Source organism: Lissotriton vulgaris, chromosome 10 (assembly GCF_964263255.1).
Source record: "Lissotriton vulgaris chromosome 10, aLisVul1.2, whole genome shotgun sequence".
NCBI classification, from domain to species: Eukaryota; Metazoa; Chordata; class Amphibia; order Caudata; family Salamandridae; genus Lissotriton; species Lissotriton vulgaris.
The window spans coordinates 1,065,937,747-1,065,949,882 of record NC_141698.1 but is presented as its reverse complement, the minus strand read 5'-3'; the positions used below and the strand labels follow the sequence as shown (position 1 = coordinate 1,065,949,882).

Below are 12,136 nucleotides of genomic sequence, written 5' to 3'. Positions count from 1 at the left end.
AAAAAATAACATACCAATAAACAAACATGAATAACTTGGAATCTATATGAAATAACTATTACTTTAGGAAACACAGTAACTAACCACAATGTAATAAGCATTCAATTTAATTTTTGCACACGTGCTGTTGGGCTAATTGTATTTAAGTCTGTAGAGCATTCTTAAAATGCAAACAATGCAGTTACTGCACACAGAGTGCCCATTTTTAAAATTCAAATTTTTTAGACATTTGCTTACATGCTCACAAGACAAGGTTGGTTACACAAATCCCTCCCTTTTCTCGATCTAGATTTAACAAAACTGCACCTTCTGCCCCTTTAATACTGGTGCAATCTCTATGGCATCTTTGCTCCACGAAGGTAATTTCTCTTCCTGCACAAGAGTATGCAGTGAGAAAATGCTTGCACACTAAGCTATTTGGTTTTTTGAACTATTAAAGACCTTTGTGATTCAGGCAATATGCAGGATGCGCACGTCAGATTACAAGCACTGGAAACATAGGGAGGAACCATGACCTTCAGGTCTACAACCAGCACACACGTTGAGCATCCTGGCTAGCGGGTGGTCTAGCTAAGCTCAACACATTCTCACACCTTCTAATCTGGTCTTTTGTTTGCTGGGGCCAGTGAGACACTTGAACCCAATAGTAAAGTAATGACTGCTCACAAGCATTAATGAAATAGTTTCGGATGGCATTCCAGAGTGTGCAGGCTAGCACAGACTACAATTGGTGAACCTCACATTTTGGGTCAATATCTCAGCCAGGATAATCAAATCTACTTTATGGTCAGCATCGCTGGCATCTGTGATTACCATGTCCACTGAAGTCTTAGTAAGATATTTTGGCAACTGGCTACCTGCATACACTAAACACTGGGCTTCTCTGGTAGAAAGTGATCCAATTCAGCAGATCTATTACACTGCCATTGGTCACAGCAGCAATACAACAGCTTTAAACGTGATGCTCTTTGGTTCAAGGAAAGAACAGATTGGCCTAGGGATACTAGTTCTTTTCTACAAGTAGATGTCAGTCTTTGGTTGGATGCCTGTAGGAAATTAACATCTTTTGAGGGGGGGAGGGAAGCTCCAGCAAGAACCCTTTTAGAGTGACCACAATGGAGGGTTGTAATTTCCCTAGGTAGACCTATGAGCGGGCACACATGCTCTGTACAGGAGATAGTTTCTCCATTTAAAATTTCAGCGGTACTGTCCACTGTGGTATTGCTTGCGGTAGGGCAAACGAACTGCTGAAAAGGTAGGTAGGATGGCTCCATGGAACTTTCACTCCATTGGGTAGGGAGGAGTCAGAAGACACCCAACCTATAGATAGTGGCAACCATAAATGTGGCAGCCAAAGGCATTTTCCTATTAACACTTTCTGAGTTTTATTAAGACCAGAAGAGGACTTAATACTACTTGATGTAATCAAAGAGGTGCTCTGAATGCCTGGACCTGCTCTCTAATGTACAAACAAGAAAGTAGACTCTAAGGGTCAGTGTGTGGGCCTTCAGTTTGGCTACAAGAACACAGCAAGCCGACAAACCACTTTTCCCAAGAAGACCAGCTGTCCAGTTTCAACTGGAACTCTACTGGACCCTGCATAAGGCTTCTTCTGAACCAATCTTTGATGTCTTGACAGCCCACTGAGGCCTGGAACCTTCAATGAAGCGGTTACCACTATAAACATTTGGGACTTGGAAAAACGGACTTCCAGCCATCAAAGGTCTGGGACAAACCAACATAGCTTGTCAGACGAAGGTGCATATTCACTGGCCTGAAGAAATACATTCATCCTGCTTGAAGGAATTAAATCTGTTTCAGTGGACCCTCGGCAAGAAATGATCAGGTCCCATGGTACCATCGTCCGATACAGTGTGCCACTTTAACATTCTGCAGAAATTCCAGCACCATTTCTGAGACGAAGTCCCATGGTAGAGATCATGACTAGAAGGAGGCAACAAATGTATCAGAATAACGTCACAATGGTCCGAGCATGAAACGGACTTCCTTCCAAAATCAACCACTTCAGCGAGAACTCACTCAACCCCTATCAGACTTTGGTGAGAGCTTCTTAGATACAGACTGCTGCTTTGCCCTGCTGAGCGATTCGGACTTACATTTTGCAGACTAAATCTGAAGAAAAAATCATGTGCTTTGCAGGGCCGTCCCTCAATGTATCAGACCTCTGGATCCAACCCCAGGTTTAAAAAAATATAAAACCTACCCAATTACTAAGGCAAACTTTTTTTTTTTATGGAGTTATTTTATGGGGCCCTTGGTCTTCCCTAGCAAAAAGAACACTAGCCTCCAATACCATGCCAATCATAGACGCCATACAAAAGGTCTCTGGATTCAGTATGAAGCACAGGTGGAGCTGTTGACCCTCCCAGATATGGAAAAACAAATATTCAGGCCAATAGAGAGCAGATAATCTTATTAGCTGATTGCACCACAGGCTCAGGCTGTGGTGCAATCGGGGTGGAATTCATTAAAGATTTGGTCCAAGCACGGTCTATTTTAGCTCTTGCCCATAATGCAGGTCAGTGTACACACCTATTTGCCAATTATATTCCGCAATGGCAGAAGGTGCAACCCTTGTTGCGCACACAAACTATGCTTTCGGACTGTTTTCAAACCTGCTGCTCACTCAGTGATTCTGAAAGACTGTGATAGGTTTTGCAAGCACGAGCACCATGTATGCACAACACTTGAAAGCCAGAGTTTATTTAATCAATCTTTAATCTATATATACTAACTTCCTGAATACATCTATATACCTTCCATGTACTTATGGATTTATATCTTTATTACTTTTGGATCTATATATTATTACTTTTACATTACATTTCTTCTAATTCAGCATATCCAACGCACTACACTATTTTTCACCCAATACCACTCCCAATATATCCTCTAGCTCAACTTTCGGACTCATCTCAAACCTCTTTCTACTTCTCTTTCCAATGCACTGCCCTATTTCCTACCCTATACCTCAATATATCCTTTACCTCCACTCTCATTCATCCCAAACCCCATACCACTACAATGATCCCTAAAATAACCCTTGAGACTCTATCCTACTCCATCCCTCCTCGCATCATCTCATAACGCTTACTATTTAGATCCCCAAAAACAAGCCTCTCACCCCCCCCACCTCCCTTTGACTCATATCAATCCTCCTGCTACGAGCTCCAAAACCACAAAAAAAACTAAATACTTCCCTTCTATGCCCCCACTACATTTTTCAATATAAATAACAGACTAACATGTCCCCCTCAAATTAATTTCATGTTCCACTATACTAATTCACTACTAATCCTTTATGGGTTTCGGAATAGTAGCTTGCTACTCGGCGAAAAAGCGATTTGACACCTAGTCAGGGGTAGTGAGCTCTACATAAATGTAATTACAATTACATGCCTACATAATGATTTAAAACAAACAAACGCCATCTACACATGATAGCTGTACAATTGTACTAAATGGAAAGCTCACAGGAAGCCAGTGTTGGAGCGAAGGGTGGGGTCATGAAGCATTGCGATGTTTATGACTTCAATAGGATTGTTTTGCGTGTGAAACAAGCAATTCTTTTGTGACTTAGCGAAGTTCAAGTAGAAACCATGAGACAAACATTCACTGAGACATTGTCCAGAAATATTACAGGCATTCCAGTAGCAAGGGATTTTTTGCACATAACATACTAAAAAAGCAGTTATAGCCAGAGAGTTACCTATTTCCAGAATCCACAAGAAACCAAGAACAACAAGATACAGCACACCGCTCCATTGCATCTAGCCAACCCAACCACTGACCAGCGGTAGCACCTGCCACCTCAGCCAACCACCCACCGCTGACAAAGCAGCTCCCGGAAAACAATGTTTCTAGAGCAGACGTCCACATGGAAATACAGGCAGGACAAACCACTGCCCCTGTTTCGACAAATGCAGAAGTCTGAAATTATTTTAAAGTCGAAAAAATAATTAATACCAGAAAAAACATTGGCACATTAGCATTTTTTAAAGAATGCAATCTATTTACTTTAAGGTGCGTGCGGAAAATACAATGACTAAAAGATGCCTAGTTTTTTTTGTTAGAGGATGTGGCATAACACGAAGAGTGGCTGCCTTTGGCACTGGGGAAGTGGGTTTAAGTCTTGGCATCGACTCTCCCATTCCTACAGAAATGCAGACGTGCCCATTTCAAATGTAAATAAATAGAACCATGGCATAATGTTTATTAGCACTGAAACAAGGGAGCTGCACAACACAGAACGGGAGGGGATGGGATGGGAGCATGGGCAACATGACAACTGTAGCGCTCGCAGACATACAGCAAAAGATGAAGATTCTTTTACTGAGAGGATATGGTATAACACAAAGACCTGCTAATTTAGGAAGTGGAGAAGAGGGTTTGAGTCCCGCATCCACTCTCCTATGCCTACAGAGTTGCAGACGTGCCCATCTTAAATGTAAGAACAATTGTTACTTACCTGTAAACAGGTGGTTCTCCAGTATTGGTGTCTTTCATAGATTCACATGCTTGAATATTCCCAGTCGAAGTGGGAGTCCCACGGTACATAAAATAGCAATAATGCTAATATATATATGCAATAACATAATACATAATAAAACAGAGATAATATACACTGAAAAGCCTCAACAATGGTTCCTACATAGGAATGCATTATAGAGAAAACTCATTTGCAACATATCAGTGTCATTATGTTAGTCCAAACTGCAGCCAATCAGGATCAAGCACCCTCTAGAACCTTCTCCTCGGAAGCTCAAGCCCTCAGATTTTCGTAGCACAAGTAATAAGAGCGTATGAGGAGAAAAGAGCCTCTGAGGGGAGGAGGGAGGGTCGCATGTGAATCTATGAAAGACACCAATACTGGAGAACCACCTGTTTACAGGTAAGTAACAATTGTTCTTCTCCAGTATTAGGGGTGTCTTTCATAGATTCACATGCTTCAATAGAATAGATAGCAGTAACCTCCTTAGAAGCGGAGATTGCAATAATTCTTAAAAATAGAAAACAATAACATATGGCTTAAAAGCATATAGCAATCTCAAAAGGAAAAGGAGGAGGGAACAGAGGCTCACCTTATTTAAAAAGATGACGAAGCACTGCTTGCCCCACTGCGGTATCCGCTTCGTTGATAGCTTCCAAACAGTAATGCCTGGTAAAGGTGTGCCTACTGGACCATGTCGCTGCCCGACAAATCTGGTGTAGAGGCACCCCAGCAAACAAAGCGGTGGATGACGCCATCGCTCTCGTTGAATGTGCCTTCACTGGACGTTGTAAAGGCTTGCCAGCTTGCTGGTGACAAAAGGATATGGCTGCTGAGAGCCATCTTGCAACTGTCTGTTTTGTCACTGAATGCCCCTTCCGCATCCGTCCATATGCTACAAACAGTTGATCGGATTTACGGAAAGGGGTGGTCCTTGAAATGTAAAATTTCGGACAACGCTTGATGTCTAAAGAATGTAGTCGTTGTTCTGCCGGAGATTTTGGATCCGGGAAAAAAGTCTTTAAGAAGACAGGTTCTTTCAAATGGAAGTCAGTAGGTACTTTCGGCAAAAAAGAAGGATTGGTACGAAGTGACACTCCATCGGGCTTAAACTGTAAATACGGAGGCTTGATCGTGAAAGCGTGAAGGTCACTTACACGACGAGACGATGTTAAGGCCAAAAGTAAAGCAACCTTCCAGGTGAGATACTTGATGTCTGCTCTGTGGATCGGTTCAAATGGAAGCTTCATAAGCTGCGACAATACCACGTTGAGGTGCCATGCCGGAGGAGTGCGCCTAATTGGAGGAAACTTCCTGAAAAGTCCTTTAAAGAACTGTCGGATGATTCTGGATGAACAGAGAGACGTTGAGCCATCATGCCGGTAGCGTGAAATAGCCGCCAAAAAAACTCTCAAGGTGGCATGAGAGAGACCAGACTGAGCGAGGCTCAGGAAGAAAGGCAAAAGCTGCTCCGGAGTTGAGTCGATTGGGTGGATATTGGATGCAGGGCACCAATGACAGAAACGCTTCCACTTTAGCTTATATGTCTTGATGGGTGATGGAGCTCTAGCAGACGCTAGAATGTCTCTGCATTCTTGGGGCATATTAAAGGTGGCAAATTCAACGTACTCAGGTTCCATGCTGATAATTGAAGCGTGGATGGGTCTGGATGGCAAATTTGACCGTCGTCCATTGTCAGGAGGTCTGGACGTGGATGCAGATGAATGGGTTTCATTGTGATAGCAGAAGCAGTTCCGAAAACCAAACCTGTCTGGGCCAACGTGGGGAGATCAGTATTAAGTGGCAGGGTTGCCTGCGCATCTTCCACAACGTCCTCGGCACCAACGGGATCGGTGGAAATGCATAAGCAAACAGTCCGCTCCAATCTATGAGTAGGACATTTCCGCTGGACTCTGGATGAGAATGCCAACTTGCGAAAGATTGGCACTTCCGATTCACTGGGGTTGCAAAAAGGTCTATCCTGGGACGACCCCAACGGCGGAACACTAGGTCTAGAGTCGGTTGATGTAACTCCCACTCGTGAGTGGATGACGCGGACCTGCTCAGGGAATCTGCAAGGATGTTGGATACCCCCGGCAGATGGACTGCCGTCAAAGAAATTTGGTGATGAAGTGCCCAATCCCAAATCCTTTGAGCTAGACGAGACAATGGCTGAGATCTTGTGCCGCCCTGTTTGTTCATGTAGTGCATGCTGGTGGTGTTGTCTGTTTGAACCAGCACCGACTCCCCCTGCACTACGGGCAAGAATGATTTGAGCGCTAGGAAGATTGCCATCAACTCCAGCCGATTGATATGCCAGGTTCGTTGTGTCGCCGTCCATTTGCCTTTGATGGAAAGGTCCCGGAGATGAGCGCCCCAGCCCTCCATGGACGCACCTGTAGTCCACGTCAGATCCGGAGACTGGGCTAGGAAAGAAATCCCTTCGTCTAGATTGGCTGGTTGTTCCCACCAGAGCAAACTGTTCTTCATGCGGGGTGTGACCGTCACCTGATCACTGAATGACCCCGATACTTGACGCCATTGCAGGTCCAATTCCTCCTGTATAGGACGGGTACGTAGCCTGCAATTCGGGATCAGTGCGATACAAGATGATGCCATCCCCAGAAACGACTTTAACGTTCGCACAGAAACTGACTGCTTTGACCTGATGAGTGAGACCAGACGAATTATCTTCTGATGTCGTTCGAGGGAGAAGAAGGCTTTTGACAGGTTTGTGTCTAGGATTGCTCCTAGGAAGTTTCTTCTTCACAGCGGTGTTAAGTGTGACTTCTCCACATTGATGGTTAACCCTAGAGCCTTGAACATTTGGTGGCATAGACGTGTGTCGTGAGCCAGCTGTTGCGGAGATTGGGATTTTAGAAGACAATCGTCCAGATAAGGAAAGATCTGAACTCCCTGAAGACGCAAATGAGCCATGACCGGAGCCAGAACTTTGGTGAAGACACGAGGTGCTGATCATAGGCCAAAAGGCAGGACTCTGAACTGATAGTGATCGTGACCCACCTTGAATCTCAAGTATTGCTGAGGTCTATGGATAATTGGCACATGAAAATAGGCGTCTTGCAGGTCTATTGTTGTTAAGAAATCTCCGCTGCAGAGAAGTCGTAAGACTTCCGATAACGTCAGCATGCGGAAAGATTGTTGTTTGAGGAAACAGATTGAGAGCTCTCAAGTCCATAATGGGTCGCCACTCCCCCGTCTTTTTGAGAATGAGGAAAAATCTTGAGTAGAAACCTTTCCCTCGCTGAGATACAGGAACCACTTCGACTGCACCCTTTTCTATTAGAAGATGAACCTGATGTTGTAGTTCCTCTAGATGGGGAGGTGGCGGGCCTGAAGGTGGAGGAATCTCTGTGAACTCCAAGGCATGACCCTTGTGCACAATGTCTAAAACCCATTGGTCCGATGTTATCAACGGCCACTGGGAGTAAAACTGCGAGATTCGCCCTCCAACTTTCTGCTGAACTTGAAAGTCATTGACGTTTGTTGTTGTTGGAGCCTCTATAGTTAGACTTTCCTCTATAGGGCTTGGACTGCTGGTTCCCTTGATTGTACTGGCGGTACTGGGACTGCCCTCCTCGAGAAAAGCCGGACGAGGTGCCTCGTCCACGCGCACCACGAAAAGGCTGGTTCTTGAACTGTAAGGAACTAAGCGACTTTGCCGCGTTGGTATCTTTCTTTATCGATTCCAACGCCTCATCGATGTGAGAGCCGAACAGCGACTCTCCGTCATACGGCATGTCAAGTATCTTTGACTGGATCTCTTGTCGGAACGATGTGGATTTTAGCCAACCTTGGCGCCGGAGCGCCGCAGCACTGGCAAGGATACGGAAAGCAGTACCCGCAACGTCCACAGCACAGTCAATTATTTCTTCTGAAGCCCTTTTTCCATCTTGAAGGATCTGGTGCGCTTCCGCTCTGGATGTTTCCGGAATTAACGCAACCAGCGCAGAAATGTCTGACCACATTTGTCGGTCGAAACGACCTAAAATGGCCAAAGCATTAGCGGCACGGGGTGAAGTAGATGCCATGGATGAAAATGTTTTTCCAATTGCATCCAAACGTCGACCCTCTCTATCAGGAGGGGAAGTGATAGGAGCTGCAGGGTTACACGCCCGACGCTGCGTTGCCTGAGTCACTACGGAATCTGGCTTAGGATGCGAGAGCAAGCAAGCAGGCGAGCCAGTCGGGGCCTTATATTTCTTTTCCAATCGAGGGTTTTGAGCAGGTAAGGAGTTAGGAGGCTGCATGATCTTTATTCCCTCCTTCCACACAAATTCGATAATTGGTATGGTGTGGACCTGTTTATAAGGCTGGTTTTTAAAGTCATAGAGAAAGCAGTCTTCCTGTCGCTGCACTCTAGGCAATTTGAAGCGGTCTGCCGCCTTATCCATCAAATTATGGAAGCTAGCAATGTCAACCGGAGGTGAATCACCGGAATCGCCCTGTTGTGGAGAGGGCGTCTGTATTCGATAGTCATCGAATTCTGCCATATCCGGGTCTTGTTCATCATCTGTATCCTGAGGAACTTCTCCTTCCTCTCTTTCCGGCTCCGACTCATCATCCACATCTCGTTGAGAATTAGTGGGGATAGCTGGACGTGGCTCTTCTGATGGAGCAGTCTGCCTCGGAGGAGTTTGCTGAGGTTGAAAAGGCCCTGTGGTCTCAGAGGTAGCATGGCCCGGGGTACCCTGGGGCATAGGAGGAAATCTCCTATTGTAATCATCCAACATATGTTGGAGGTTGGAAAATAGCGATACCGGAAAAGTCGCCATAGGAACCTGCACATATTGTTCCTCCTGTTGGTCTTCAACCTCTTCCTCGTCCTCTTCAGAACTAGTGTCCTGACACTTGATAATCAAATCCGATGGACTTTGAGCATCACCAAAAACATTGTCGTCTGCAACGGATTCCGTCTCATGGTCTGTTACCAACAATGGTGAAGGTGGCTGAAGGGTAGGAGGCAGCAACTGGAGAGCAGAGTCCTGAATATTGCTCAAAGAAGACTCCGTAATGACTGTAGGAGCTGAAGTGTCCAAAGGCACTAAGGGCATATTGGCGAAGGACAATGATCCTGAAGTGAATGCTGCGTCCTCCTGCTGTACACCAGAAGGTAAAGGTAAAGCGGTCATCGACGCAGCCGTCGACGTAGATGTCTGAACTGGAGCAGCCGTCGACGACTATGATTTAGAGACAGTCGACGGAAACGGTGATGTCTTGGATGTATTAGTCGACGACGAATGCTTTGACTGCCGTCGACGGAGTCTTCGTCGACGGAATAATAGTCGTCGACGAGCTGGTCGACGGGATCTTCGACGGAACATGCATCGTAGACGATGACTTCGTCGACGAAAGCTTCTTCGTCGACGATATAATCGGAATCGTCGACGGGACTGAAGAGGTAGAGGCTTTCGTAGTCGTGAAAGCCATCGACGAAACCCTCGTCGACGACGACGAAGCCGACGTCGTCGTCACAGTAGTCGTCGACGAAGCCACAACAGCCAATCTCGTCGATGGAATGGTCGTCGACGAGCCCGTCGACGACCGCGCTGACTGAAGTGTAAAAACACTTGTAGATGCTGGAAAAGACGCCTGAGAGCCAGGTCTCGTGGGCGTAGTCACAGAAGTGACAGTAGCAGTAGGTTTCACTGGGGCTACTGTTAAGGCCAGCTTTTTCTTCTTCAGGAAAGGAGATGGTAATTCCTGAACACTGCCACGCTTAGAAGGGGCAGTTGAAGGACCTGACTGGAAACTCTCTGCATCAGACAAGACTCCTTCCTTGTCCTGAAGGCGCTTCAACCATAACAAAAAAAGACCTTCCCTGTCCCTGAGAGTCTAAGCAGGAAAAGTTCTACAGAACTTGCAGTCAGCCACCTTATGCTCAGGATAAAGGCAGTAAATACATTTTTGGTGGGGGTCCTTCTCAAACAGACGCAGTTTCCCACAGGAAGAGCAAGGCCTAAACAAAGACTTTTTACTTGACATCCTGAGGAGTACAGAAATAGAAGACAAGAATGAAGAAAACTGAGCAGAGCTCAGGGAGACTCCCTTCACACGACGTGCGGTAGAAAATCTGAGGGCTTGAGCTTCTGAGGAGAAGGTTCTAGAGGGTGCTTGAGCCGGATTGGCTGCAGTTTGGACTAACATAATGACACTGATATGTTGCAAATGAGTTCTCTCTATAATGCATTCCTATGTAGGAACCATTGTTGAGGTTTTTCAGTGTATATTATCTCTGTTTTATTATGTATTATGTTATTACATACATCTATATATATATATATATATTAGCATTATTGCTATTTTTGTACCGTGGGACTCCCACTTCGACGACGGGGACTATTCAAGCATGTGAATCTATCAAAGACACCCCTAATACTGGAGAAATAAAACTATGCTTGAAAGTTTATTTGCATTAAAAGGAAGGAGGTGCTGAAAACAGGAGTGGGCAGGAGCAAAGGTAACACTAAGACGGGTAGCGCTCGCAGATAGAAGCATATCTTAGATAAGCTTAAAGGGAAACAAGAGCGGCCATGGACAAGCAAGAGACATCGGGAGGCCATTCCATTCAAAGAAAAGAGTGCCTGAACGAACGATAAATGAATTTAAGCCAAAGGGCACTTGTAACGGGCGAGCCGCCACGAAATTGGAAACACACCCAAAGGCAGGACAAAGAACAACCACCAGTAAAAAGGAAGGACTACAAAAAGGCACACAAAGGAACAAATAGAAAGTGGTGTGTGTGGTATAACATCATATATGGATTACAGTATTCCTCGCAGAGCAGCACATGCTGACTCTAAGTTAGACCTAAAGTCTACTGTGGTGCAGCACAGACCTATAAAACTTTAGATATCAAATGTTAACTGCTTATATAGCTGCTGGAGAATTGGGAGGTTACGTGCAGAAATAATATGATGAAAGAGGTGAACAAAACAAATTGCAATTGTTGAAATAAAGTAAGGATTGCAAAGCTAAACACTGCAAATCAGTCTCAGTGCACCACCTCTTTATAGGAAATTTTATTTTTGGTTTGAAAGATCACTTGTGCACGGGCTTTAGAAATTAACATGGATTTTGACGTGCAAAGTCATCTTATATTAGTACGTAAAATAACAATGTTTCAATCAGTAAACTGCCTGTACAACTGGAGAAGAGGCTTTGGCCCTCAAAGTTGTAGAACGTGCTGTTATCTATGCAGCATACACCTACATGGGGAGCAACGGAGTGCAGTTCGTTAATGGTTTTTGCCATTTTCACCCACATGAAAAAGCCAGAAAACAAGGTTTCAAAGTCGGCTGACCAGCCACTAGACTGCATCGTCTCCTTGAATTATCAGAACTCAGTCATAAATAGTTTCATGACCGAACAATGGACAGAAAACGTTTGTGTTCTTTGGTAGTACATTTAGAATCATCAGGATATTTGAGAAGGGCCTGAACTGCAGTTCTGAAGAAAAAGTCTAAGGTTTAAATGTTGGCCAAAAGAAGAAAGGAGAGAATTTCACTTCCTTCAGCTGCTCCAGTTAATTGGTCTCTGCACTGATGGATCACAGACGCAAGTAAGGAAAGTAGAGTACTACAAACCAATAGAGGTTTGAACTGG

General features: G+C 44.9%; 1 protein-coding gene across 4 annotated transcripts in view; it reads right to left on the bottom strand.

Moving 5' to 3' along the window:
- The window catches only part of SLC4A7 (solute carrier family 4 member 7), a 422,082-nt gene that overhangs the window by 105,950 nt on the left and 303,996 nt on the right, over positions 1–12,136 (bottom strand). The gene's annotated exons all lie outside the window — the stretch shown is intronic.